General features: G+C 41.6%; 1 protein-coding gene across 4 annotated transcripts in view; it reads left to right on the forward strand.

The window, feature by feature from the left end:
- Positions 1–27,950, forward strand: part of NRG3 (neuregulin 3) — an 877,122-nt gene that overhangs the window by 409,846 nt on the left and 439,326 nt on the right. The gene's annotated exons all lie outside the window — the stretch shown is intronic.

Genomic DNA, 27,950 nt, shown 5'->3' on the forward strand with positions numbered 1-27,950 from the left:
GCTCGGAAGAGCATTTCAAATTTTTTTTCTAGGTGATTGAACATCACTTTGTTCATAGTCAACAAGGCTGGAATAATACAGGTTTATATGTTTCAAAATACTATTCGCATTTATAAACACAGAGGAATCTCTTATTCTCCTCAGTTTCCATTGGCTATACCTGTAACACTTACTTTGGTCCTTTCCTTAAAATGAACAAAAATATTCTACAGAGAAGCAATAGTGAGGACAAAGTGTGAATGTATTGAAGAAATGTATGAAGTTATTTAAAAATTAGAGATGAAAATCTAGCCAATGCCCAGTACTGCATTTAGGTATAATTCACCACTAAGAAGAGGACCAGCACAGGTGTGTGTATGCTATGTAAGCTCTTAAAATAGGGTATAGGTGGAAGTTAGGTGGTGAAAAGTCCTTTTGCTGGCCCTCTACACAGGGATGAATATCATCCTTTGTGAATAACAAAGGTGCACTCCTGTACTATGAAAAATAGTCTCTTCCTGGTTCTCGTTTTAATGATAGTTTGTTTCCAGCTTGGTGAATACTCTGTAAATCCTTCTGTGAAGTATGACGTCTCACTATGCAGGCTCTCTGTACTTAGTCCGTAACTTTCTCGGTTTAGGTAAGATATTAATATTCATATATTCAGTCATCCCCAGTCATCTCTAGAAATAGATTCACAAAACCAGTGGAGATTTCAGCTACTGTTGATGCCCAGAGTAGATCTTTGGCACCTGTGAGCATGATGAGAACACGACACCCAGGCCACATGTGTGCACAGGGAAACACCTCTAAGTGCCCTTTGAGTCACTGTTACTTTCCAAAGGTGTTTGGCTGATCCACATGCTGCCTAATAATTCATGTTTAGCATATTTCTGGCTGTGTCCTTCCCTTGATCACATCTTCAGCAATCACAAAGATCACACTGCGTGTTGCGCATTAAAATTGCGCACAGCATATGGCCCATAGCACAGATTATATGTAACTTCATTTTCACTTTATAGTCCATGTGAGTGAGAATTTACTTGTTTACTTCAGCACACTACTGAATGTAATTTGATACTTTATAAATCTGTTCACTTTTGATGAGACCCTCAAATAATATGGAGAGAGGCATTTACTGTTACTGAGAAGGCACCATTGATAAAGGTAGAATTATTGTCTTGTAGAGCTCTGATTTATCTAAAGATATATATCCACAGCATTCTTGGGCTATTTCTTGTCACAGAAAAGACCTTTGTAGCTTCCTCATCTCTCAGCAGCAAGCTCTCCTAGGCAGATTTCCAGAATTCCCTCTTTAGAGCACTAGTAATAGCCAGAAAAATAACTAAAGCACCTATCCATTATAACCAATTACAGATATACAGTGTGGCAGGAACTTCTGTTTCGGGGTCCATTGGCTGCCTCACTTCCTCTTGGTGTCACAGCTCAGTTTCCCCTCTCAGATGGTGAAACAGTAGGTGCCAATGCTTTTTAGGTCACTGAGGTGAATTATCCCTCTGGCTAAATCACAAAAGTCCACTCTTTCCAGAGTTAACGTGAGTCCAAAAGGTGTGTCTGAACTCCCTCACATGACAGCATAGAGGGAACCCACACTATCCTCAACTACACTATCCTCAACTACAGGTCTCCAGCTCTGGCACCCTAACAAATGGACTCTCTCTTTCTTGCAGTGGAAACTGCCCTGGGCCTCTTCCTTTTTTCTTCTCAGAGCCTCTTCCTGTGTGGTGGCTTTATGTCTCCTCGCTTGCCTCTTCCTGGCTGGTCTCACACTCTTTAAAAGAGTACATTCTTCCTGGTGTCTCCCCTTGAACTGAACTCAGACTTCCTTCTGGTGCCCCAGGAGGCCTGGGTCATAGTCAGTTTCCCCATCACGTAAGCCTTATGTTCATTCTCTTCATGTGGGGAGGAGGACTAAACCTGGAACAGGTGAGGTTCAGCACCAACCCCCTTCAAGGGCTCCCCAGTAACATGCTGTTGTTGAATTCATTATTGGGCCTGAGAATCCAGCAGATTTATATCTGGCTATTACACACAACTTACTTGTGAGACCAATAATGAGCTTCTTGCCACCCAAATGAAATCGGTGAACATGTATCCCATTCATCTCTTAGTGCCCCATGGGTTCTGTGCTAGCCCCACTTTGACGCCTTTGTGCTGCTCAAGCAATGCAAGGGAGCCATATAGCTGTTTTAAACAGCCAACTGCTAGTTCTCCACAAAATCGCCCAAGACCTTAATGGTCCTTAAGGTGCCATCTCTCAACCAGGGATTGTTAGAGCTTGGCACCCCCTTCCTAGTCCCATGTGTCGGGGTGTTTGGCAAGACCATGCTGAATTCTGGCAATCCCTAGTTAGCAGATGCCCCTTTGGTGGGCTGTTACAGCCAGTCATGGTTGGGACTGGAACTGGACACCAGCTGCTCCAAGGATTGCGGAGCGGCAAGCAGCTCCTTGTCAGCTCTCCCACCCGTTTGCTCCAATGGGTGTTGGGCACAGCAGAGGGTTGAACAATCACTACCTCAGCATGGAACAGCATGCTATCAGTCTGGGTCTGTGTAATCATCAGATCACAAAATAACAACGCAAGTCCACTTTTACTTATGTCAGAGATATGTCCGTGGATTCCCGCTTCCTATGGCTGACTCTCTTGGTAATCTCTGCCTCCCACTAGTTGCAATATATCACTGAGCTCGGTATGGGTGCTTTCATTGATATGTGATGTGGTTTCTTAAATAAACTGGGAGAAGAATGGAAACATGTGACTAAGATCAGGAATTGTAAATATTGACTAGCTTATAGAAGTACAGGGACAGATTCTAATTATGCCATGAGAAGAACTCAGCACATGTTTCCAGTCTTACTTCAAATTCTCGTGTTGAATTTGTTTCCTCACATTGTTTCCCTGTTATTGTGGTATTGTCTGTCTGTGATGAAAGAAAAAAACATTCAATGGCATAATTATTGGATATTTACAAAGGAGAATATGCATAGTTTAAGATGATCACTGCAAATTTATCATAGGGCTTACGCTTGAGGAAGAGGTACCAATTTGGCAAGCTTATGCAGCTGTGCAGGAGTTAGTTATATTTGTTCCTAGAGTGAATACTTCCTAATGCATCAGACTCCCAGAATGCCTGTAAACAACAAATAAGTTTATAAGCTGGATGTAAAATGCTACCAGCTTTCCTGCTTAACTCTATCTGTCAAGACTTCTGAAGTGGAAATAAATGTTCAGTATTTCAGCAGTTTATTGTCACTGTATAAACCACTGGAAGAAAAGGAATAAGCAAAATACAACTTCTGGTTTAGCTGTCAGCTCACAAATTGCATTTGATTATCAGCAGGATGTACTGAAGCTTGCTTTTAGCAATAAGAATCACTAAAACCTGTTAGACAAAGGGTGAAGGGGAAAGATGGGCAAAGGAAAAGGAGTTAAACACAATTCAAGAAAATATTTGTTAGACATTATGTTAGGCTGGTGTGTGTATATTTGGTTTCAGAATGTGCAAGATGAGATGGCAAAAGATACAACTAATTCAATTACTACAGTGTTGTGCATCTCAACCTGGTACCAGCTGAGAAAGTCATAATATGTGATCAATACTCTCTGAGTAGATTGGATATGGCTGCTGTTCTAATTAATCTAAAATCATAAGTATACAGACATTTGTTCCATAGATATAAAATGTTCTTCTCATAGCTGACATTTTGCAAAAGATTCCATACAACTGTGTGATGCATATCTTACAAGTATCACATATTTATTAGGCAGTATCATCCACAGGTTAGAGCAGGGGACTGGAAGTCCAGACATATCCAATGACTTCCTGGTTCTGCTAGTAAGGTATGGGGAAGTTATTTAGATCCCAGCCCTGTGAGCCCTGTGCTCAGTTTGTTGCAGGGAAGAGCTTGACACATCTCAGAATCAGGCTAAAATGGCAGTTTGTTTTACCGGTGTGAAAACTGAGGCACAGTTATAATATAGCTGCATCGCAGGTGTGATTATAATTTGTTCAAGGTCTTTGAAATCCTAAGGTGAGAGGTGCTGTATAAATGCACAGTGTTAGATAAAAATCATGATTAAGGTCTTTTGTTTTTCACCAAGGGCATTTTTCATAGGACAGGGTTTAAGGCACCGTAGTTCAGCAAGTATGTAATCATGTGCATGATGTTCAGCATGTGAGTCATATGCTTGAAGTTAGGCACATACTTGGTTTTAACAGGACCTAATCAAACAGGTTGTATTTGTTTTAATTTGGAAGACTAGATAATTGACTTAATATGATGGGTATTTTTTTGCTCACCTAGAGTCTTAGGGCTGATCCAAAGCCCATTTAAGGGATTAGAAATACTTGCACTGACTCACCTCAAAGGGTTTTTAATCAATCCTCTTGTGAGGTATAAATCCAATGCTCAGCCTGGATAGCCAAGTCAGCTACTTGGGTGATGACTGAGGGAAGTAGGAGGAGAGATCTTCCCTCTCTCCTGGTCTATCAAATGGCCAAAGAGACTAACGCAGCACTATGGCTGAAGTAGTCTGTCGTATACTTACATACCCTTTAACATGGTGGGAGTTGGGAGCTCTGTACTGCCATACAGAGGACTTGCATAGAGAGGAGCTCTGTGCTGTTCAGAGGGTATGTACCCTTTCTGTGTGGCCTACTCACTACTTCTGTGGAACCATACCAATTCCACTTTGCAAAGCTGTGGAGCAAGGCCCTGGATTTTTTCCTCCACTTGCAGTTTTTCAGCATGTTGTCAAACTACCTAATGGCCATTTTTTTTTATTGGTGGTACAAAGCTGTGGAGAGGATTGTGGATTAACCTTTGGAAAATATTTGTGTGTGGGGGGGGGGGCGGGGCGGGGTATTTGTTCCATGTGATGTATAATGTGTGGATTTTAATTCAGTTTGCAGTTCCTGGAAGTAAACACAAGAGAGGTCAAAATATGACAATATGTTTTAAAAACACACAAAAAACCCCACAACCTCCTTAGGATTGTGACTTGAGACATAATTCCTGTTCTGTAATGTGCACCATCCATGGGGTCGCCCTAGAAGACACACTGACTCACAATCACAATTCCGCCCCAGTTTTATCCTTGCTCCCAGGGAGTAGTAATGCGTTGTTAGTATATATACCATCCTGCACTTGCCCAATCACCTTTTGACTATTGACTAGTTCCAAAACTGTACCCATTTTCCTCCCAGTGACCACCCTCCTTGTTCTAGGAAAGTATTAAACACATTACTCCTGTGGGAGTTCTGCACCGCTGCAAGTGCCCATAATTAATGAGCCATGAATAATTTTAATTTGTTGCACAGAAAAAAGCTTCTGCTGAAAAGTTGCTGCAGTTCCACCTTTTGCCCACCAGAGGGTGATAGAACACAGCAGCTGCTCCCAGCCAGCTAGAGAAGAGAGAGAGCCTGCAGAGCCTTCTTCACAATGTCTGTAGGGCCAGGTCAGGAGACTGGGGCGATGGTGAGACAGACAGCGTGGTGTGCTGGCGGGTCAGACAGGGGCTCATAAGGGCTAGTTTGGGAGAACAGATATGGGGCTGGGGCTGAATGGGAGTAAAAGCATAGGGCCATGGGGGGAGGGAGGTGCAGGGGTACAAGGTGATGGGAGGGGGTGCAGGCCCACATGGGGATGGGGGAATGAGTGTCTGAGTGGGGGTGGAGGGACACGTGTCTGAATGAATGGGAGAGACTAGGGTCAGCCAGGCTCTGCATGGGGGAAGCTCCCTAACAAATCCCTCGCCACCCCTGCCCCCTCCCAACCTGTTCCATACTTTTCTCATCCATACCCAACAACCCTCCAAGTTCATACCCAAGCTCCTTCCTAGCAATTATTTCCCTCTCCCTCAGCTCCTCCATTACCCTTGATTTCCCCCCAGCCTTTGCTCTGCTTCTGGGGGGTGTGGGAAATATGGTTCTGTATTGTACTTTAAATGAATTATTAGTCAGAGTTCTGTATTAATATGCCTAGTAAGAAATATGCTGGATATGAGTCAACAGTGTGCCCTTGTTGCCAAGAAGGCCAATGGCATTTTGGGATGTATAAGTAGGGGCATAGCGAGCAGATCGAGGGATGTGATCGTTCCCCTCTATTCGACACTGGTGAGGCCTCATCTGGAGTACTGTGTCCAGTTTTGGGCCCCACACTACAAGAAGGATGTGGATAAATTGGAGAGAGTCCAGCGAAGGGCAACAAAAATGATTAGGGGTCTAGAGCACATGACTTATGAAGAGAGGCTGAGGGAGCTGGGATTGTTTAGTCTGCAGAAGAGAAGAATGAGGGGGGATTTGATAGCTGCTTTCAACTACCTGAAAGGGGGTTCCAAAGAGGATGGCTCTAGACTGTTCTCAATGGTAGCAGATGACAGAACGAGGAGTAATGGTCTCAAGTTGCAATGGGGGAGGTTTAGATTGGATATTAGGAAAAACTTTTTTCACTAAGAGGGTGGTGAAACACTGGAATGCGTTACCTAGGGAGGTGGTAGAATCTCCTTCCTTAGAGGTTTTTAAGGTCAGGCTTGACAAAGCCCTGGCTGGGATGATTTAACTGGGAATTGGTCCTGCTTCGAGCAGGGGGTTGGACTAGATGACCTTCTGGGGTCCCTTCCAACCCTGATATTCTATGATTCTATGAAATCTATTTGTCAAAAAACATTTTCTGAAATTTTTTTGTTGTCTGTATTGTTACAGACATAGTTGCTGACAGGTATTTTGAAATAAATGACCAAAAATAATTGAAGCTGCTGTGATTATATTGTGTTATTTTGACAACTAAATTATGCAGAGTTTTGCAGAATTTGAAAATATTGTGCACAGAATTTTTATGTTTTTATTGCAGAATTTTTAATTTTTTTGGCCTAGAATTCCCCCCGGGAGTAACACATAAGTATGCAAGTGTCTGTGTAGCCTGTGTGGGAGGGGTAAAGTAGGGTAGTTCTTATTCAGTGGAAGGATGTGAAGTGCTAAGTTCTCATGAACTCACTTTTACAGTTTTGCACTATTTCCCTTTCAAGATAATATCTGGAATTTTCAGAGAGCAAGAAAAAGTGAGACACATTCACTGTAAGTTTGGGAACTATGACAGACCCTCCAAAGAGTTTCAGGAACTCTTTGCATGAGAAATTACTAATGGAAGATTAAGAGAGTTCTCAGATTTATAACAACCACCTGCCATAGTTTCTTAGCCGGTGATTATATTGTTTAATCATATACTGAGAGTATTGTGAGCTCCAGCATAAATGAAGGTGAGCTGTAGCTCTTTCTCTACCTCATCCAGAAAATTTAAGCCCTTTGAAAAATTAACCTGAGACCAAACACTGGAGGAGAGGGAGAATTGTAAATCATATAGGAAAAATATTTCCCCTCAGACACAACACATTGTTAATATGTATATGTGTACAACCTATAATGTGTATAGGTGACACATAAGAGACTGTTGCCAATTATTTATGGAGTGTATATATACTCGTCATTTCTTGAAATCAATGGAATTACTTGTGTGAGTAAAGTTACTTATGTGCCTGGATCTTTGCAGGATCAGATTACTGGTCTTGGATATCAATCTTTGCCTGAGAGAAGTATCTCTGAATGGCAGTATTAATGACAGCTTTATCACTCAGAACTCTCATTTTCAGAACCTATGGGAAAGTATTCCCTTCCCTGAACACAGGCTTTCTCTTTTCTTTATGTTCCCAAATTCCGCTCTAAAATTATTGCTGAACTAACTAAAGGAGCTCAGAGTATCGAAGTGTTACAGAGAAAATTAGAAATGCAGCTAGTCTGGAGTTGACTGCATGTGGCATGTGTTTTCAACAGTGCGCAAAATATTTATCCAGAAAAATCCAATTTAATTTTATATTTTTCTCTTCAATGAAGAAGCAATGCAATTATAAAATGAAGAAGCAATGCAATGATAAATATTTTAAAAAATTATCAGTTTAGTGTTCTTAAACTAAGACAGTAGGTGGCCTTAATATATTTAAATGTTTTGTTTTGGCACCAATCTAGAGAACAAGATTATATTACTTCAGTATTTATTTCCTTTCACTTCATATTTAGAATACCGCAATGCCAACATAGCATTTGGTTATCTGGGCACTAAAAGGTTTTTAAAGGGGACAACTCTAGAATTGGCAGGAGTAGAATAAGCTTTTCTTAAACAATTTATTCTAAGTTAGCCATCGTTTATATATGTGTATGTGTATATGTATGTGTGTGTGTTGTGGCCTATGTCGGGTAATTATGCATTTTTTTTTTATTTTCCAAAGTAGATTAATTTAAAATGAGGCTAAAGTGTATACTCTGTGTCTCACATTGGACTGATAGTTGTATTAATTAAGACATATTATTATGCCGATGATGGATTTTTAGAACACATATGATATTCTAAAAAGCAATTCAGTGCACATCCAAATCCGACCATGGTTATGGATAGAATTAGTGCAACAGCCTCAGCAAAATGAACTGAAGATTTTCACATAAAGCCAACACAGCATTCTACCAACACTATGTAGAAATCGGGGCTAAATCCAAGAGAGTTCAAACTAGAATAACCCTTTTTTCACCAGAGAAGACATCAATTGCTTAGTGAGAACACTATTAATTTGTGGATCTCCACCTGCTTGCTTGATCATATAGGCAAAAATTCTGCTCTGTTACACTGTGCACATCTGGAATAAACTTACTGAAGTCAGTAGTTACTATGCATTTATACTGTTGTAGCTGAGAGCAGAATTTGCACCGTGCATTCCAGATGCTGTGCTGCATTGTCCTAATGATGTCAAATATTAAAGATTGTGAAAACACTCAGGAAATCACCTATAAGTGTCAAAAGATTATATGTGTTTTGGTTGGTAGAAATTAGCAATTTTTAGCTTTGCTAAAACCAGCACAACCTTAACTTCAATCAGCAAAATAATATTTACAAGTTAATAATAAATACCATACACTTATAAAGGATCTTTTGTCTGACAACCTGAAAGTGCTTGAAATCAGAGATCACCAAAAGTGCAGGGATAACCATAATAATTAGATGCAGGTGGTAAAAGCTGGCTATTCTTGGACTAAAGATTGCATTGTAAGAGACAAATACTATACAATAATTCAAGAGTTACAAACCCCATAGCAGACATGTCAGATGAAACCACGCAGTTATAGTAAGAGTAGCACTAGAAGCCCATGCCTTTACTGATTGTATTATCTCCATATACTTTATTATAACTAGCTGTCCATCCATTAGTGGGCAGTGGTGCACATACAACTACCTAATGTTACAAGGAGTTCTGGGGCTTGAGTGGAACCAAAACAAAAGTAGCCCATGATAGTTGTTATTACTCTTTTTTTAAAATATGGTGACACGTCAGAGGATAGACTAGTAATGCTCAAGAATAGAGACATGGCTCTCTTGTCTTTGAACATCAAAACAAAGAGCAGTGACATCTATAATGCATATATCAAATGAACAGAAGCTGTTTGGCAGTAGAAGAGATTCATGCTTGAATGAATCCTCAATCAGTCTATTTGGAAGATTACATTAGGCTTCGGAGCTCTGTGTTGTTGCATTACTGTTAGAAAGATGTAAACAGGGAAACTGCATTCCCAGGCCTCTTCACCCCATGAAAGAGAATCCGATAGCATCTCTGTGAACACATTCTTTCTCTCAAAGGTTCCCTCTCTCAATTATATGGGCAATGGGGAGGGAGAGGGATGCTGACATATTGTACTTTAGATTCATCCTGTGTCTGCTTTGGCACAAAGGTTAGTTTGTATTTTATTGCTTTGTATAGCGTAGCTGTGGCAACATTATATTTTTAATGATCTACCATAAAGCCATGCTAAAGCAGTTTTCCCCTTTCATTTGTATTCAGCTGAAAGTGAAGAAAGGACTGGTATGCAGGCAGGAGACATACAATAATGTTGCATAAAATTATTAGGCAATTTAAAGCATTGTTAGTGGAAACTGTCCATCATACATTACAACAGTCTGATGTACCAGATTTACTACAAAAGTGATTGTGGACAGAACGTAAAATTAATCTCTCCACTTCAATTATTCAGGTAGATTTGTTTTTGCAAAAGCATGTCTTAAATTACTAGTCTCTGCAGTTGGTACAGTATGTGTGTATATATAATTCAATTCAGTACCAAGAGCTTATTGCTCTGCTTTTGTGGTTAATACACATAAATGTCATTAAGAATAGTAGTAATAATTTTGTAGTTCTCTAAGATAGAAATATAATCACCTGTGATTTGCCACCTCACCTCTCCAAAATGGAACCCCAAACCATGTAACAGTTGGCGTGGCCCCTGACAAGCAACAGCCAGGTCAACACGGATCTTGATAAGATGCATTTAAAAGGCAAACAAAGGATATAATAGTTTTTTATAGCTTTATCTTCAGGGAACACAGTAGTTTAAAAAATCTCGGTTAAGAATGAGTAAAAATAGTTGTTGGTTTATTGCCCTCAGCCATTGGCTTTGGGCTGTATACACCCTTCCAGGGACTCAAAAAGAAAAGGAGTACTTGTGGCACCTTAGAGTCTAACAAATTTATTTGAGCATAAGCTTTCGTGAGCTACAGCTCACTTATAAATTTGTTAGTCTCTAAGGTGCCACAAGTACTCCTTTTCTTTTTGCAGATACAGACTAACACAGCTGCTACTCTGATTCCAGGGACTCCTAATCCCCCTTGGGTAATCAAGGCTGGTAGCAAACATTTTGTTTTCCTCCTTCCGCCATTCCAGATACAAAGCTGTGCTTGGGTGAAGGGTTATGCTGAGGTTGACTGCTCCTGGATCCGAGCCACTGTTGCTGGATGAGGGAAGGTGCCCTGAAGACATTGCACCTACAAGCTAGGGTGGGCGGGGCAAAGGTATAATTGAAAAACTGGTATTGTGAGTGGCTGCCTACATGGTCTGTTCCTAAGGTTGGCCCTTATAGCCAATACACTTAGGATTTTCAAAGGAGTCTGTGGAAGTTAGGCCACAAATCCTACTGAAATTCAGAGGGTGTTGTGTACCTAGTGCTCTTACGGCTCCTTTGAAAATCCCAGCCTGTTTTACCAGTAATGCCCTCTTTGTATATCAGTTCATACACACACGCATTCACACTCTCAAATGCATCACTGGATCTGAGGTCTATATTTTAATTTATCTATTTGTAGCAGAAAACTATTGCTGTGTGGACTTAGAATCTTGGTGTCTGTGTCTCAGCAATATGCAATTTAAAATTATTTATTTTATTTTTTTCTTTGCAAGATTGAGTCAGTGTCATTCTGACCTATATGAGAAATAGCTTTTAACTCTCTAGTACTGATTAACTGGAAGACTTTCATAGGTGCATGTCTGCCATGCCTCTGATAGCAGGAATGACTGCACATGTACGAACAGAAGGACCTAAGATTTGAGACACTTACTGTGGCATTTCTGTTTTCAGCAGCTGCTGCATTCTTGTGCTAGAAAAGAAATATCCAGAGTCAATTTGGAATGCTATTTCTCCTTTCTGAGGAGCTGTTAAGAACTAGGATGTAGATGGGGTGGCCTAATGGTCAAAGCAGGAGTTGAAGTCAAAAGTCAAGCTAAGGGTCAGAGCCAGAGTCTGAATCAAGAGCCTGACCAAGGGGCAGAGCTGGAGTCAGTAAGGAGTCGAGTTAAGCATCAGAAATGATGGCCAGAAGTGACAAACAGGGGCAGGAATCAGAGGTGAGGCAAGGATCAAGAATGGAGCAGGAGCGAGGCAGGAACCTGGAACTGGACATGAGTGGAGCAGGAATCGAGAACACAGTTATATGCATGTCATGGGAGACAAGAAAGGAAAGGGGTCCAATGTGACAGCAACAGGAAGTCTGTGCAGTTGCTCAGACAACACATACTTCCTGGCTTTAGTAGTGTGTTCAAGTCAATCAGGACCCCCTGGCTTTGGACATCCTGATAGGACTTCTTGTTGGGCCTGTCCTTCAAGAATCAGTGATCTGCTGTTTCCTCTATCTTGGTGGCAGTGAGAGAGTGTTGGAGACCTAGGGTCCTTACAGCCCTGGGTTCAAGACCCTCTGAAACTGAAGACCTTCACCATTGGATCCTTATAGGAACATATGTGCTGCTGTGAAGGCTACTGGGGCAGTCAAGGAGATAGTAACATTGAGTAGACTTCCAGTTAGTATTTAATGCAGCTTTTGAGGCTGAACCCGATAAGCTTCAAAATATCCTGGGGCTAATTATAGAAAGTCTAATTCTTTTCTCAGAAGCACACTGTTTAACACTATTAAGGGTTTAATCAAGTTTTCTCATTGAAGTAACACTGTGATCCTTTGTCTTTGTTTAAGAGTTGACAGCCATTTAAGAAAAGGTGTTGGACATTTCAACCTCCTCCTTTTAAGGAGAATGGACAAGCTGGCTGTGAACGTTTTGGCTAGGTATAGATTCTGAATGTGAAATATGTTTGGCTAACTGGGCCAGTTCTAGGGGTAGGCAAGGAGGGCAGTTGCCCTGGGTATCCACTTGTAGGAGGCGCCATACCACTGTGACGCACAGCTTTTCTTTTGCTCTCACCTGGCCAACAAAATGCTTAGGGCCATTCCTGTTGGCTAATTGTCCTTAGGCTATACTTCAGTTATTTACAAGTAATTCTGCTTTAGTTACAAAGAGTTAATTTTAATCATACTTGAATCCTATAGTTGGTTTGGTAGAATGTCCATCAACTTACATTTCTGCAGATTAGCATATCACAGTAATAGAGACATTTTTTAATACTCCTCTGGTAAGCAGTGTTGTTGTAGCCGTGTTCAGCAGTGCAAATAGGGCAGTCCAGTCTGGTATGCTGTACCAGCAAGATATTTCTAGCTGGTACAGCATACCGGAAATAGGAGCAGCAGAATGTGGGGCCAGTGGGCGGCCCCATGTCAGCAGCTCCTCCGATGCAGCTGTACCTCCAGCCCTTCCACACAGGGTCTCCTCCGTCTGTATAGCAACCCCGCCAGAGGACAGGTCTGGGGTTGGGGCTGGGAGTGGTACAGCCGTACCGGAGGAACTGCAGTCATGGGGCTGCATGGTGGCCTCACATTCTGCTTCTTTCACCGCTGTGGTTCCGAAGGTGCAGTGGGAGGAGGACAAAATGTCCCCGCCTCATGAGGGAAGGGGGGGGTGGATCATGGGGAGGGACGGGGAGAATGGGGGGCCCCAGGCTGTGGGTGGGGCGGAGAGAAGTCATGTGGATAGTTACTTGAGGAAGTTGCATGCACACTCGCCCCCCACCCCCTCCCATACCGGTAAGAAATGGATTCCAGTTGCACCACGGGCCATGTTGGTCCCAGGATACTACAGACAAGGAGGGTGAGGTAATATCTTTTATCGGACCAACTTCTGTTGGTGAGAGAGATGAGCTTTCGAGCTACACAGAGGTTTAATTCAGCAAGCTTGAAAGCTTCTCTTTCACCAACAAAAGTTGGTCCAATAAAAGATATTACCTCCCCTACCTTGTCTCTTTACGACATTTCTCTCTCTTTAAGCACCCACCTGGCGAGAAAGCCAGATTAAGCCAGAATTCACAAGAAATTAAGTATACTTTGGTCACTCACATACATAAATAAATAATCTGTTATCTTGCTTAGATTTTCTGGAACAATTTCACAGTAGCATGTAGCATTAGAACTATGAATTTGAAAGGAAAAGACATCTTCCTAATATCGGTGTTAGAGCCTACCAAGGAAACAGTTTTATAAGTTTAAATGGAGGAAAGATTTTTCAAACCAAGAAAGGTTGAAATATTTTGGGGAAAATTCCAGCTACAATTTAGTACATTCTATATGACTTACCTTCTCTGTCGTGACTCTCACAGCCTTCTATTTAAATTAGAGAGGAGACCTGGGCCAAAATCCATTGCAGAAAGTGGATGTGTACTTTAGAGTGAATTGTAAAGGACTCTCACAAGGATTTTAAACCATTTCTTATCCATATCAATTTCATAAGTAACATCAGCAAGCTGTAAAAGGAGAGCACTTTTTTTTTAGATCAAGATCCTTTCTCTCTTGATGCAATCTACTTCTTGTGAATTTCAGATCTGAAAGACTGAATTCTATTATGAAAGGAACTATTCACACAGAGATTGATGAGCATCACCAGGGTCATATCCCCACAAAACTTATTGTATTAAAATACAAAATACTTATTGTATTAAACAAATCTATAGGAAACTGAGTTTTGTTCTTGTCATCTCTGACATTTTTGTGATATGTCAGGTTTTCTCTATTTTTAGTTACCTGGTGTTCTTTGTGGCCTAACAAGCTTCAAATAAATATTTTTAATTTGGAGATTAGGGCTAAGATTTTGAATCCCCCAATTTTGTGTGTGCCTGACTGGAGACATCTTCAAAAAGGGTCTGCTTTTTGAGACTTTTGGGGCAGGATCTTACTAGATGTGAGGCCCCAGTCTCAGCTGGGTCTTGTAGATCCTACGGTAATACAAATATAGCAATAAAACAGTGTCATGGTCTAGGGCCAGCTGCACCTTTGACCCCGTCTGGTCTTTCCAAGTGCATCCATACTGATGACAGGCCCTGCAATTCTTCCACTCTTAAAGTGGGTCCCTGGGCTACAGCACCCTGTGTACCAACTGTGATCGCCTGCCAGGTCCGACTGGGTTAACCTATCCACAGGTTCTCTTCCAGAGCTGTGACCAATGGTGAATCAAGTGACTTAAAAAAGAGTATTCTTTAATCTCAAAACTAGGTACAAAACGTAACAAGAAAAAAGGATTTAACACAACAAAAGGTATGTGCAGGTATCCATCTTACCAATAGGTAGATTGGCCCTTTATTCCAGGTACCCCACTCTCTGGGGACAGGGAGTTCATTCTGCTCCCCCGCCATCTGTCTCACTCTCCCCTCTAAGAACATAAACATGGCCATGCTGAGTCAGACCAATGGTCCATCTAGCCAAGTATCCTGTCTTCTGACAGTGGCCAGTACTAGATATTTCAGAGGGAATGAACAGAACATGACAATTATGAGTGATCTGTTGTCCCCTGTCATCCATTCCCAGCTTCTCACAGTTGGAAGTTCAGGGATATCTGGAGCACAGGGTTGCATTGCTGACCCTCTTGGCTAATAGCCATTGATGGACCTATCTAATTCTTTTGTGAAACCAGTTACACATTTGGCCTTATCAACATCCAATGTCAATGAGTTCCTCAGATTGACTGTGTGTTGTGTGAAGTACTTCCCTTTGTTTGTTTTAAACCTGCTACCTATTAATTTCATTGGTTCACCCCTAGTTCATGTGTTATATGAAAGGGTAAATAACATGTCCTTATTCACTTTCTCCTTACAATTCATAATTGTATAGACCTCTATTATATTGTCCCTTAGTTTTCTCTTTTTTAAACTGAACAGTACAAGTATTTTTAACCTCTCCACATATGGAAGTTATTTGGTACCCCTATTAATTTTTGTTGCCTTTCTCTGTACTTTTTCCAATTCCAATATGCCTTTATTTGAGATGGGGTGACCAGAACTTCACTCACAGTTCAAGGTGTGGGTGTACTGTAGATTTAGATGTTGGGATTGTGAATATTTTCTGCCTTATTATCTATCCCTTTCCTAACAATTCCTAACATTGTTAGCTTGTTTTGACTCCTGCTGCACTTTGAGCAGATGTTTTCAGAGAACCGTCCACAATGAATCCAAGATCTTTCTTGAGTTGTAATTGCTAATTTAGACCCCATCATTTTGTATATATAGTTGGGATTATTTTTTCCAATGTGCATCACTTTGCACTTATCAACGTTGAATGTCAACTACAATTTTGTTGCCCAATCACCCAGTTTAGTGAGATCCCTTTGTAACTCTTTGCAGTAGTCTTTCAACTTAACTAACCTGAGTAATTTTGTATCATTGGCAGATTTTGCTATTTCACTGTTTGCCCCTTTTTCAGATCATTTATAAATATGTTGATCAGCACAGGTCCCAATACAGATCCTTGGGAGACCCAGCTATTTACCCTTCTCCGTTGTGAAAACTGACCATTTATTCCTAGCCTTTGTTTCCTATATTTCAACCATTACTGATCCATGAGAGTAACTTTCCTCTTCTCCCGTGACTGCTTACTCTGCTTAAGAGCCTTTGGTGAGGGATCTTGTCAAAGCCTTTCTGAAAGTCAGAGTACACCATATCCACTGGATCACTCTTGTCCATATACTTGTCAAGATCCTCAAAGAATTCTAATAGATTGATGAGGCATGATTTCTCTTTAGAAAAGCCCTGTTGACTCTTCCCTGACATACCATGTTTATTTATGTGTCTGATGGTTCTGTTTCTTACTATCATTTCAGCCAGTTTGCGTGGTCCTGAAGTTAGGCTTACTGGTCTGTAATTGCCAGGATCAGTTCTGGAGCCTTTTAAAAAAAAATGTTACATTAGCTATCCTCCAGTTATCGGATACAGAGGATGTTTTAAGCAATAGGGTACATACCAAAGCCAGTAGTTCTGTACTTTAATGAGTTCCTTCAGAACTCTTGAGTGACCGTCTGGTCCTGGTGATTTATTACTGTTAAATTTATTTGTTCCAAAACCTGCATTACTGACACCTCAATCTGGGATAGTTCCTCATATTTGAAACCTAAAAAGAATGGTTCGGGTGTGGGGATCTTTCCCACATCCTTTGCAGTGAGGATTGATGCAAAGAATTCATTTAGTTTCTACGCAAGGACCTTGTCTTCCTTGAGTGTTCTTTTAGCATCCTGATTATCCACAAGCCCCACTGATTGTTGGGCAGGCTTCCTACTTCTTATGTACTTTAAAAAAATGCTGTTAGTTTGTGTCTTTGGCTAGTTGCTCTTCAAATTCTTTCTTGTTCTTCCTTATTATACTTGTCAGAGTTTATGCTCCTTTCTTCAAAGGCTTTCCCTTTATCCACCCAAAAAGTCTTTTGTTCCAGTTTCCTGTCAGGATCGCCTACTCCTGGGGTTATAAGCCAGATTGTTGAACTCAGCAGGATCAGAGGTAACAGTTCAAATTGACTGACACCCACACTGTCCTCTAAGTATCTATAAATGGGGGTTATCTGAAGCGTCCCTGTGTACATGCCATCAGCTTCTGCTGGGTTTAACCCCCTGAACTTATATTGCAAACAACACAATAACAGTCAGGCAAGCAGAACATATAGTATTCATAGAAATATTACAGGCAGCTCCCACAACCTTCAAAACAGAGTAAATTTGTTCCTGTCAGTTCTCTGCTATTTCACTTATGTATACCAGGATTTGGTCACAAAAACGGACAGAAGTGAAAAATGGGGAAATCCTTACTTGTCTCTGCATTTAAGATTAAGAAATAGAGTAGAGGAGTGTACTTAATAACAATTTTTGCCCAACCACTGAAAGATTCATTGCAGTCATAGTTCCTTTACCATTTTAATTAGATATGTCCATTCCATGATCAAATGCCTTCCTAATGCTGAGTGAATTTTCTACACGTGAGTTCATATTACTCCCAGATGAATAATACTGAGAACATTCTTGTTTTATCTGCAAAGTCACATTCCTTTAAATCCCACTGGCCTATATATACCAAGCAATAAAATATTTTCTCAGTCTTAACCCAAAGACCTTGACTTGGATTTTTAAAACCCCATTCTTTGCAGACTTTGGCTGATAAGTCAGTTAGTCAATAAGGCTCATTTCCTCTCCTGAACCGTGGTAAAAAGAAAAGGAGTACTTGTGGCACCTTAGAGACTAACAAATTTATTTGAGCATAAGCTTTTGTGAGCTACAGCTCACTTCATCGGATGAATGGATCCGATGAAGTGAGCTGTAGCTCACGAAAGTTTATGCTCAAATAAATTTGTTAGTCTCTAAGGTGCCACAAGTACTCCTTTTCTTTTTGTGAATACAGACTAATGCGACTGCTACTCTGAAACCTGAACGGTGGTAGTAATAACACAGTGCATTGTTTAAAGTAGGATTCTGGAGTCATATGAAAAATTGGGCTTCTTAAGTAGCACACAAGCAAATGAATGGGAGCATGTATTTATATGGGGACAAAGACCTGCCCTGCAGATTTTGCCCTACCTTAAAAATTTAATTATCTTCATTCCTTCTCTCTAGGCCCCTTTTGTTCAGTTTAAAGAGTAGCCCCATCAAATGGAACTTCGTGGGCAAAACGTGTCATCGGAGATAACAGTCCTTGTAGTCTCTGATTTTACTTCCAGTGAAAATTATTTCTCCTTATTTATATAGGGAAGGTGTGGAGTGAGACTCATTAAAGGAAGTTGTGGCTCACAAATTTCCATATCCATTTTTAAATATATATATTTTGGTGGCATTTAATGAAAAATGGCATTTCCATTTGTTCAAATTTAAAAATAGATAAGCAATGAATGGTTCTAGTGGTAATTAGTAATTTTGGCATGTATAGAAAATCAGCTACACATGCAGATAATAGTATAAATTAATAATTATGAAGTAATTAATTCCTACAATTATCAAAATTAGATCATTATAATTAGAACTATTCGTTACTTACACATTTTTGTTTTTTAAATTATATGGCCTTTTTATTTTTTTACTGTAATTTAAACCCGGAAAATCCCTCTTTGTTTTCCTCATAATAAATCCATCTAGGTTAGTGAACCTGTTTCCTCTGCCAGAGTCCATCTTTCCCCCTGCCTTATCTCTCTATACAATACCTTGGATAAAGCGGGGCGGGGGGCGGGCTTGCTCTGACAGAGGAAACAGATTGCAAAACAGCATACAAATTCTTCCTCTACAGATGCAATAATATTGAACTCATTGCTCAAATTTCAAATGTGGACACCTATGTTAGGGGGTCCTACTCTGTATCAGGGTTCTAAACTCAGTGCTTAGGTACTGTTTATTTTAAGTGGCTGTTTCAGATGCTTAAATACCAGTTAGGGCAACCAAGTTCAATATATAGGTGCTTCATAATCTGTCAATCCTGTGTTGACAAATTATCCCCAATAACTGGGAACACAAAGGTATATGCTGTAGACTAGCTCATCCCAAGGCCTGTATTCATCCCTAGTTGTGCTGACGGGTATAAATTGCATCTATGTGCTACTTGGGGCCACTGAGCTTCAGGGTATCTCTACACTATGAAATTAGGTCAATTTTATAGAAATCGATTTTATACAGTCGATTGTGTATGTCCCCACTAAGCGCATTAAGTCGGCGGAATGCGTCCTCACTACCATGGCTAGCATTGACTTTCAGAGCGGTGCACTGTGGGAAGCTATCACACATTCCCGCAGTCTTCGCTGCCCATTGGAATTCTGAATTAAGCTCCCAATGACAGATGGGGCAAAAACATTGTCACGGGTGGTTTTGGGTACATGTTGTCAGTCACCCCTCCCTCCCTCCAGTCACTGACATTCTGCTATCAAGGGTAATGACTTTGGGAAATGTGCATGTCATAGTGGATGGCTTTGCTGCAATGGGGTTCCCTAACTGTGGTAGGGCGATAGATGGAACGCATATCCCTATCTTGGCACCGGACCACCTTGCCAACCAGTACATAAACTGCAAGGGGTACTTCTCAATGGTGCTGCAAACACTGGTGGATCACAAGGGACGTTTCACCGACATCCGTGTGGGATGGCCGGGAAAGGAGCATGATGCTCGCATCTTTAGGAACTCTGGGCTGTTTGAGCAGTTGCAAGAGGAGACTTACTTCCCAGACCAGAAAATTACTGTTGGGGATGTTGAAATGCCAATAGTTATCCTTTGGGACCCAGCCTACCCCTTGCTCCCATGGCTCATGAAGCTGAACACAGGCAGCCTGGACAGTAGTAAGGAGCAGTTCAACTATAGGCTTAGCAAGTGCAGAATGGTGGTAGAATGTGCCCATTGTTATTGCTGCTTGCTGTGTGCTCCATAATATCTGTGAGAGGAAGGGGGAGATGTTTATGGCGAGGTGGGAGGTTGAGGCAAATCACCTGGTGGCCAATTTTGAGCAGCCAGACACCAGGGCAAACAGAAGAGCACAGCTAGGTGCGCAACGCATCAGAGAGGCTTTGAAGACCAGTTTAATGACTGGCCAGGCTACAGTGTGACAGTTGTGTGTGTTTCTCCTTGCTCCAAACCCACCCCCTTTGTTGATTTTAATTCCCTGTAAGCCAACCACCCTCCCCACTTCAATCACAGCTGGCAAAGGAAATAAAGTAACTATTGTTTTGAAACCATGCATTCTTTCTTTATTAATTAAAAAAAAAAGTGAGATAACTGACAAGGTAGCCCGGGTGGGGTGGGGTGGGGGAGGAGGGAAGGACAAGGCCACGTTGCTGCTTGTAGCCACACTACAAATCAAAACTGTTTGAATGACAGCCTTCTATTGCTTGGGCCATCCTCTGGAGTGGAGTGGCTGGGGTGAGGAGGATATGGAACTTGGGGAGGAGGGCAGGCAGTTATATAATGTATGCAGTGGCGGTCTGTGCTCTTGTTGGCTTTCTTGTAGCTCTGACAGATGCTTCATCATGTCAGTTTGCTCCCGCATTAGCCTCAGCATCGCCTCCTGCCTCTGCTCTTCGCGCTCACTTAATGCTTTCCTGGCCTCTGTCACTAAATGCCTCCATGCGTTAAGCTGTGCCCTATCAGTGCAGGAGGACTGCATGAGCTCGGAAAACATGTCATCACGAGTGTGGTTTTTTTCACCTTCTAATCTGTGATAACCTCAGGGATGGAGATGATAGGGGGAGCCTAGAAACTGGGGGAAGATAAAAAGGGGGAGTAAAATTTAAGATGATACATTTCTGAGAACAAAAGGGAGACTCTTTCACAGTGAATCAAGCAATTCACAGGAGACAGCACATGTGCTTTAGGTACAAGGTCGCATTTTGCCTTTTATATTGAGTGCCTGCTGGTATGGTGACACATCACAAACAGCTGGGCAACAGAATTCGGTTTCCAGGCAGCCATGATAAGCCTTTTGGTATGTGGGGTTGGCTTCTTCCGCCTTCATAACATGTGGGAATGGTTTCAAACTGCAGCACCCTCCTTTCCCATAGCAAGCAATGCCGGTTGGGTTTCACAGTTAAAAGGAGGGGCTGCGGTTTTTGGGTGGATGTGCAGCACATTCCTCCGCCCACCCCACCACGTGGCTATTCTCAGGGATGATCCCTTCACCCTTCCCCCTGCCGTGTGACTATTCTCCGGGATGATCCCTTTTAGCCAAACGCAAACAGCCCAGCATGAATGGATCCTTTTACTGTTCCCTTACAAAAATTCCCCTATTTCAACCAGGTAACCATGAATGATATCACTCTCCTGAGGCTAACACAGAAAGACCAAAACCCAGGACCACTCGCTGCCATGCTTTGTGCTGCATTGATTCCAGTTTACTTGCTGCTGGCTTGGCGTGGGAAAGTGTTCTACCGTGGAGGACGAAATAAGGCAGCCCTCCCCAGAAACCTTCTGCAAAGGCATTAGAGTACCTCCAGAAGAGCTTCATGGAGATGCCCCTGGAGGATTCCCGCTCCATCCCCAGACACATTAACAGACTTTTCCAGTAGCTGTACTAGCCGCGAATGCATCCCAATTCTTCAGGGCAAATCAAACATTAAACACTATCGCTTTTAAACCCTGTACTGTAGTTACAATTGTGCACTCACCAGAGCTGCCTTCTCTGGCTTCATGGTCGGGGATCCCTCCTTGGGAGGGTATTGGCTCCAGGGTGATGAAAAAGTCCTGGCTGCCAGGGAGAACAGATTCACTGCTTGCCTGCTGTACACTCCCCTCCTCCTCCTTCTCCTCATCCACAAAATCCTCCTCCCTGTTGCATGAGACTCCCCCCTTGCAGGTGTCCATGGACAGTGGTGGGGTAGTGGTAGGGTCCCCCCGCAGAATGCTGATCATAGAAGCGCATGTATGGTGCTCTGACCTGGAGTGACCGTTTGCCTACTTTGTCTTTTAGTAGACTTGCCTGAGTTCCTTAACTTTCACACGGCACTGCTGTGTCCCCGTTGTAGCCTCTCTCCACCGTGCCCTGTGCGATTTTGGCATATATATTAGCATTTCTTCTTTTTGATCGGAGTTCGGCCTGCACAGATTCTTCTCCCCATACAGCAATCAGATCCAGTGTCTCCCTTTTGTTGCTCCCATGCTGGAGCTCATTTGCAATTCTGGGGGGACCGCATGGTCACCTGTTGTCAGGGTTCCCTCCTCACTCTGAACTCTAGGGTACAGATGTGGGGACCTGCATGAAAGACCCCCAAGCTTATTTCTACCAGGTTAGGGTAAAACTTCCCCAAGTCACAAACTCTTTGCCCTTGGAGGGTACGCTGCCACCACCAAGTGATTTAACAAAGAATCAGGGAAAGGACCACTTGGAGTTCCTATTCCCAAAAAAATATGCCCCCAAACCCTTACAGACCCTTTCCTGTGGAGGCTTGAGAATAATATCCTAACCAATTGGTTACAAAGTGACCATAGAGAAATCAGTCAGGCTCTTAAAAGAAACAGAACTTTATTAGAAAGAAAAAAGGTAAAATAAGCACCTCTGTAAAATTAGAAGGGAATCTCACAGGGCAATCAGATTTAAAACAGAGGATTTCCCTCTGGGCAAAAACTTTAAAATTACAAAAAGAAAACCAGGAATACACCTTCCTCTCAGCACCGAGAAAATCACAAGCCAAAACAAAAGTAAACTAACGCATTTCCTTGCTAGTACTTACTAATTCTAATGGAGTTGGATTGCTTACTTTCTTGATCTCTCTCCGGCAAGCACACAGAACAGACAGACAAAAGCCTTCCCCCCCCCCACCCTAGATTTGAAAGTATCTTGTCCCCTTATTGGTCCTTTTGGTCAGGTGCCAGCCAGGTTATCTGAGCTTCTTAACCCTTTACAGGTAAAAGGATTTTGTGCCTCTGGCCAGGAGGGATTTTATAGTACTGTATAAAGGAATGTTGTTACTCTTCCCTTTATATTTGACACGTACGCTGCTGAGCTCGCCACACTGACCAAACAGGAAACGAAATTCAGAATTTCCCAGGGCTTTTCCTGTGTACCTGGCTTGTATATCGGAGTTCAAAATGCTGTCCAGAGCAGTCACATTGGAGCACTCTGGGATAGCTCCCGGAGGCCAATATTGCTGAATTGCGTCTGCACTACCCCAAATTCGACCCAGCAAGTTTGATTTTAGCGCTACTCCCCTCGCCGGGGAGGAGTACAAAAGTCGATTTTAAGAGCCCTTTAGGTCGACGGAACGGGGTTGGTTGTGTAGACACATTCATTTTAAAATCAATGTAACGCGGATAAATTCAACCGAACCCCATAGTGTAGACCAGGGCTCAGAAAGAGGTTGGGAATAATCCTTGGGGGGGAGAGACAGCACTGTTGGCTTCCTGTCTGAGTTCTGATAGGTGGTGGCAGCTTTAGACAGTGGTTGAGACACCTTTATCTATGCATTGGCCATCCCCACCCTAAACAATACCCACCCACCTTTTGGTTGGCATTGGTTTGGTGAGAGGCCTACTGAGAGAGTGCCAGTAGCAGTGACTCTGACTGAAAGCATCAAGTATGTGTCTTACTTGAAGACATGTTACTGAGAACTGGGGCCGGGGAGGGATGTCCCAATTTGGAGAGTAAATCTGTAAAACTTATTGCTTTAGTCTTCTGTGCCCAAGTGCAGACCAAAAGGTCTAGGCAAATTACTAGCACTCATAATATTTACTGTCTCACTGTGATGGGGTATACCAGACCCTCTAAGGCCACTCCTGAAGCAGAAAGGGGCTGCAGGGAGCAGCCAATAAGGGCCCAGCAGGCCAGCATAAGAAGAGGTGCAGGGCCAAAGTGAGATCAGTTTCTTGTTGGAGGAGCCTGAATGGTAGGCGGATGACTAAATGAGCTATCAGACCTTGGACAGAGCAGTGCTGGCAGAAGCCGGTGTGAGGGGAGTGAGAAGACGCTCTGGGCAGGTTTCTGGGACTGCATCAGGACAAAGCCTTGAAGAAAAGGTGAAGAAGGTGTGCGGCCATGAGAAAGTGGAAAGGATGTTCCCTGCTGCTTTTTCCTTACCTGTTTGAAACTTTTCTGTTTTCCTTCCTGCTTGATGACTCTGTTTACTGCTTAAATGCAAATCTAAGACCTGTTTGCCAACCTCAGTTTGGAATCTTATAACTTCAGATACAATGTTGCCACACATTTTATTAGGACAGTATTGACCAGCAAATCATGAGTTTTCTGGTGATACTTTTTAAGGCATACTTTGTATAAAAATTATTACAACAATATGTAAGGTGTGGACACGGGTACATTTTGTCACAGCCTTGATAAAGCACAATTTAATAAATGACCATAAAATGCTTAAAGTAAGTTTCAGAGGGGTAGCCATGTTAGTCTGGATCTGTAAAAGCAGTAAAGAGTCTTGTGGCATCTTATAGACTAACAGACGTATTGGAGCATAGGCTTTTGTGGGTGAATACCCACTTCGTCAGATGCATATGCCCACGAAAGCTTATGCCACAGGACTCTTTGCTGCTTTTAAAGTAAGTTTGGAGCTATAAAATACATCAGGTGACTCCAATCAAAGGAGGGTAAAAGGCTCCCTTGCCCTTTTTTGAGTGGAGTCACCTGGTGTATTTTATTGCTCCAAACTTATTTTAAATGTTCTGTGTGCAAATAAAGGTGATTGAAATTTTGATTCACTGCTTTTGCCTTATGAAAAAGATGTCTCTAGAGCTGCTTGACATTTTTTAAAAAATAACATATTACAAATTTACAAAATTGTCAATATTTAATTTCTCATTTGAAAAATATTGTGCCTTTTCAAAATATGTTGTATATCAGTCTTGTTGGATGTAAATATGATCTTTTGTACTTGATACCTGATACTTTTTGATACTTCAGATATATAAGTGGTACAGCTGGTCAAAAATAGGAATCTCCATCCCATGGGAAAAAACTGATGTTACAAATGTTTTCATCACAAATTAGGAAGGAAATGGAAAGTTTAAAAAGTCATTTAACTATATTGCAGCATTTTGTTTTAGCTTACTTCAAGATTGTGTCCCCATAACTACTGTGGTGACTCACAGGAGTTGTAGTTTGGGTGTTGCATGTGTGACCTACACACCTCCTGGGTGTAGAGTTCTGTCCCATCTAGTAGCACCAAGACCACTTAGAGAACAATTAATGAGTCTGCTCTACAGCCTTAGCTAAGAAGCAGTTGGCTTTTAGCTCATGTGGCAGAGGCTCATGCACTAAGCTTCAGAGGTCCTTGGTTCAATCCCAACGACCGGGGTCTGTTGGCAATACACATGCTCCTATTTTCCTTTAAGGGCCAAGTTCTCTGGCCAGACAATAAGCTGGCTGATGAGAGATAAGGAATAATATAGGTTTTCAGATACTATAATGATGGGGCCATATAAATACATACATGTGTGTGTCAAATGCACCAATCATAAACGCAAATCCATCTATTCAGTTTTGGGGTTTTTTTTCTTTTTTTTTCTTTTGGGTTGGTTTTTCCCCCCCTCATTTGGGTCCTGGGTCCTGATCCAGTGACCTTGAAATCAGTGGGAGTATTTCCGTTCACTTCATCAAACCCATTATGCACTCATTTATTAAACTTTGGCTTCTTTGGCTATCTTGAAAATCAGTCTAGATCTGCAGTGTAACTATGGCTTACCTTTTCAGTGTGGTATCAACAGTGGCTGAGTTGCTCTTGAACAAATGAGTCAGGGATGCTATAATTCAAGATGCTGAGTGCTTATTGTATTATATATAATTTTCTGTTATGGATCATCATCCAGTGCTCTGTATCCCACCAAATCTTCTACTTCTTGGAAACAGGCAGTCAAAGATCTTAGTAGCTATTAGAGAGGGGAAAAGGCTTTTGTATGGTTCAAACTGAGGCCTCCCTCTTCCACATATGTGAAAACAGGGTAAAAGGCACTCAGCTGGAGAAGCACAGGAAGGCAATCGTATCTCATCCCTGGCTTCCAAAAAACACATGTGTGGTGAGCATTCTGACCTCCTGTGGTCAGAGCTCCAAAGGGGGCTGGGCCTGGTTTCAAAAGAAGTGGCCATCACACATCTTCTTGATCTTGACAATGGGCAGACCTTAAGGGCGGAGTGGTCTGCTAGGGAAGCCGCATGCAACCTAGATATTGACTCACCAGCAGTGGTGTTTTATAAACATTAACTGAGCTCTCCTTCTGAGGAACATTTGATTTTTGTCCCCATAAACACTGGTGGGAAATTCAGCCTCTTTGTTACTATCTGCAAATGCAAAAAGGGAAAAAAATACACCTGCTTCTTCTGCCTTTTAACACCCCATAATTTCTTACCTTGCTATAAATCACCATATTTTTGCTTTTTGCCAATCAGCAACGAATTATTTGATTGCTAGATGGCAAATGGAAAAAAAAATTAAGAAATGCAGGCAATTTTTTTATGTTGAACAGGCATTCACACAGAGTTTAACCTGCTTTTATACCTGCATCTGAGACTTTTAAATTAAGGGGGAATATCTGAGGCAAATAAATGACAAACAACAAAAGGGACAAGTATTATATCCATCTTTGCCATTTATTTTCCCGGGAGATTTTATTTATGTGTATGCATGTATACATTCTCTTTTGACAGTTGTAGAATGAGTTTTTGAGGACAATGGAGATGTTAAGAATGTTACTGGACAAAGGGGAGGGAGAAGATGTCGGGAAAGAGCAGTGAAGGAGATTAGGCTGATGTCAGGGAGAAAGTTAAAGGATCAGAGAAACAGGAGTCTAAATTTCTTTGGGCCAGTTCCTAACCTTGGAGTTCTGTGATTAAGAAACTTGTTAACTGCCTTAGTTGTTAACACAGAACAAATGAACAGATATTGGGTAGCTTCTTCCTTTAAAAAAGACACTGGAAAGAATATCAAAACCTTATCTGAACAACAGATTCAATTTGTCACTTTTTCATTCATTTACTTAACATGTTGGAGGGCTTTTAGAATGATTTTCAGACAAAGAAATTAATAGGCATCAGGTTTAAAACAAATAAAAGGAAGTATTTCTTCACACAACGCACAGTCAACCTGTGGAACTCCTTGCCAGAGGATGTGGTGATGTCCAAGACCATAACGGTTAAAAAAAGAACTAGATAAATTCATGGAGGATAGGTCCATCAATGGCTATTAGCCAGGATGGGCGGGAATGGTGTCCCTAGCCTCTGTTTGACAGAAGCTGGGAATGAGCAACAGGGGATGGATCATTTGATGATTACTTGTTCTGTTTATTCCCTCTGGGGCACCTGGCACTGGCCACTGTTGGAAAACAGGATACTGGGCTAGATGGACCTTTGGTCTGACCCAGTAGAGCCAGTCTAATGTTCTTATCATTATTTTGTAAAGCAATCAATGATTAAATTATGCAGACAAACTAAAAAATCTGTGTGTGGAAAACATGAACACCAGACTTCTAAAATGTTCAGCTGAAATGATACACCATCCTCTATCATGTTAGTAAATTATCCGTTTCAGAATGCTGTTCTGTTTTGGAATATAAAAGAAGTCTGTTTGTCCTTTGTTCAAATCAAGAGGTGTTTCTTAAGTGAATAACTACCATCCATCAAGGTTTACCAGTGGTTTTAAAAACTGTCAGACCTTATTGTCCATAATTGATATTTACAATTCAAAAAAATGTTTTCCAGCCATAACTCTATAAAAATGCTTTGTTTCCTTTATGGATCTTTACTCACCTTATGTGGTACTCTCATGGGTCAGAAAATGGTTAAAGGATAGGAAACGAAGTGTAGGAATAAATAGAAAGTTTTTGCACAAAGAAGAGAGGTAAATAATGGGGCACCCAAGGATCTGTATTGGGACCTGTGCTGTTCAACATATTCATAACTGATCTGAAAAAGGGGATGAACAGTGAGGTGGCAAAACTTGCAAACAATACAAAATCAAGATAGTTAAGTCAACAGTTCTCTGCAAAGAGTTACAAAGGG

Source organism: Natator depressus, chromosome 7, assembly GCF_965152275.1.
Source record: "Natator depressus isolate rNatDep1 chromosome 7, rNatDep2.hap1, whole genome shotgun sequence".
Lineage (NCBI taxonomy): Eukaryota > Metazoa > Chordata > Testudines > Cheloniidae > Natator > Natator depressus.